Source organism: Pseudorca crassidens, chromosome 4, assembly GCF_039906515.1.
Source record: "Pseudorca crassidens isolate mPseCra1 chromosome 4, mPseCra1.hap1, whole genome shotgun sequence".
NCBI classification, from domain to species: domain Eukaryota; kingdom Metazoa; phylum Chordata; class Mammalia; order Artiodactyla; family Delphinidae; genus Pseudorca; species Pseudorca crassidens.
The window spans coordinates 64,150,950-64,153,552 of record NC_090299.1 but is presented as its reverse complement, the minus strand read 5'-3'; the positions used below and the strand labels follow the sequence as shown (position 1 = coordinate 64,153,552).

Here is a 2,603-nt window from a genome sequence, read left to right as displayed (position 1 = left end):
GTAACAAAATTGAAACCATAATTAAAAACCTTCCAACAAACAGGAGTCCAGGACCAGATGGCTTCACAGGTGAGTTCTATCAAACATTTAGAGAAGAGCTAACACCAATCCTCAAACTCTTCCAAAAACTTCCAGAGGGATAAACACTCCCAAATTCATTCTACAAAGCCACTATCACCCTGATACCAAAACCAGAAAAAGATATCACAAAAAAAAGAAAATTATGGACCAATATCACTGATGAACATAGATGAACATAGATGTATATGCAAACATATACAAATACATTCCTCGTGAGCAGTTCTGTTTTGGCGATTAATAGCAAGCAATATGCTTGGATTAGAGGTCCAATTTCCACTCGAATGCAAAGTTTCTTCTCTTCTGGCAACAAAGCCATTTGCAAAGACCTGGAAATCATGAGCTTCCTAGGCGGGAAGAGGTGCTATTCTGGTTCGCCTGAAGATAGCCTTTCAGATTGGCTGGTGTTTTATCATCCCCTTTCAAGACCCGGTGTGTGTTGTTGATGATGATGGAGTCAGACTCCAACCAGTTGGGCGGGTTTGCATAGGAGTCATAGACGGGCTGAGACAGCATGGGGGCGATCTGAGCCATGTCCCTAAACACATCCCCAGCGATGTGGCCAGTCCACTTGGAGAGAGCTTCCAGGTTCATGGGCTTGATGACCTGGTCTGTGGATCCCTCGATCTTGAACAGGGAGACACCGCCAGGCTTGCCTATGAGGTCCTCATGGTGCAGGATAGCGTCGCTCCAGGTGATGCCGAGGAAGTCAAGGATGAGTTTGAGGGAGTGCTGGGGGTGCAGCACCAGCTGCTTGTAGTACACGGGCAGGCACTTGTCCTTGCCCACCTCCATGCACTGGGCGTACATCACCTCAATGGCCTTGTTCCCCTTGTTGAGGCAGTCGCGGTAGCTGCTGAGGTCGAAGCCAGCGACGGTGACCTTGCGGGTGATCATGGAGTGCATGGAGGCCCGGCCGTCCCGCACCATCAGCAGGAACTTGGAGTTGGGGAACAGGCGCGACAGGTAGACGGAGGACTTGAGCGTGAAGGGGTCTTTGTTACAGAGGACGGGCTGGCTCTCCATGCTTGGCGATCACCTCCAAGACGAAGGCCGGCGTCCAGCACTCGCCTGTCACACCCGCCTCGTCCAGCGGCAGCTTCTCCCGGCCCGACTTGGACCAGGCCTGGGCATGGCCAGCACTCGGGGGATGATGCGGGTCTCCCCGGCAGCGCAGCTCGGGGTGGGCCTCCAGCATCACACGCGTGAGCATTGTGCCACTCCGGGGCTCACTCCCCGCGAAGATGAGCGGCATGGCCTTGCCGTAGAGGTACTCCACGTGGTCCGTGCCCACCATCACGAGGTCCTCCTGCTCCAGTCACATGGCCCTCCGGGGGCCCCCTAGCACCGCCCCGCACTCCAGCACCTGCTGCCCCAGCTGGACCACCAGCACCAGGGCCAGGGCGAAGCCAGCTGCCAGCAGTGCCCTCTGCACTGACAGGCGCATGCTGGGCCCAGGGCTGGGGGCGCTTCAGCGACAGGTGGGCGGGAGCCCCAGCGGGCTCACATCTTCCCTGGATATTCTCATCCCTGGGATCTAGCCCTTGTGCCTGCTTGCCAAAACTCTCCACCGGCTGAGCCTGCAAGAGACGTCCCGCGGCAGCTCCGCGCACCCAGCGACTCAGTGCTCGCCAGCCGCCCCGGCCCACAAGATCTTTTTCGACCCACCTCCTAGAGTAATGAAAATAAAAACAAAAATAAACAAATGGGACTTAATTACACTTAAAAACTTTTGTACAGCAAAGGAAACCATAAACAAGACAACCTTCAGAATGTGAGAAAATATTTGCAAATGAAACAACAGACAAAGGATTAATCTCCAAAGTATACAAACAGCTCATGGGGCTGAATATCAAAAAAACAGACAATCCAGTTAAAAAATGGGTGGAAGAACTAAATAGACATTTCACCAAGAAAGACATACAGATGGCCAAGAGGCACATGAAAAGATGCTCAACATCACTAATTATTAGAGAAATGCAAATCAAAACCACAATGAGGTATCACCTCACACCAGTCAGAATGGCCATTATCAGAAAAGCTAGAAACAATAAATGCTGGAAGGGGTGTGGTGAAAAGGGAACCCTCCTACAGTGTTGGTGGGAATGTAAATTGATACAACCACTATGGAGGTTCCTTAAAAAACTAAAAATAGAACTACCATATGACCCAGCAATCCCACTACTAGGCATGTACCCTGAGAAAACCATAATTCAAAAAGAGACATGCACCAAAATATTCATTGTAGCACTATTTACAATAGCCAGGACATGGAACCAACCTAAATGTCCATCGACAGATGAATGGATAAAGAAGATGTGGCACATATGCAATGGAATATTAGCCATAAAAAGAAACAAAATTGAGTTATTTGTAGTGAGGTGGATGGACCTAGAGTCTGTCATACAGAGTGAAGTAAGTCAGAAAGAGAAAAACAAATACCGTATGCTAACACATATATATGAAATCTAAAAAAAAAAAAAAAAAATGGTACTGATGAACCTTGTTGCAGAGCAGGAATAAAG

At 49.5% G+C, this 2,603-nt stretch overlaps 1 pseudogene; it reads right to left on the bottom strand.

Annotated features, from left to right (window-relative positions):
• Positions 1-273: 273 nt before the first annotated feature.
• LOC137223155 (protein-tyrosine sulfotransferase 2 pseudogene) lies at positions 274-1,717 on the bottom strand (annotated as a pseudogene).
• Positions 1,718-2,603: the final 886 nt, after the last annotated feature.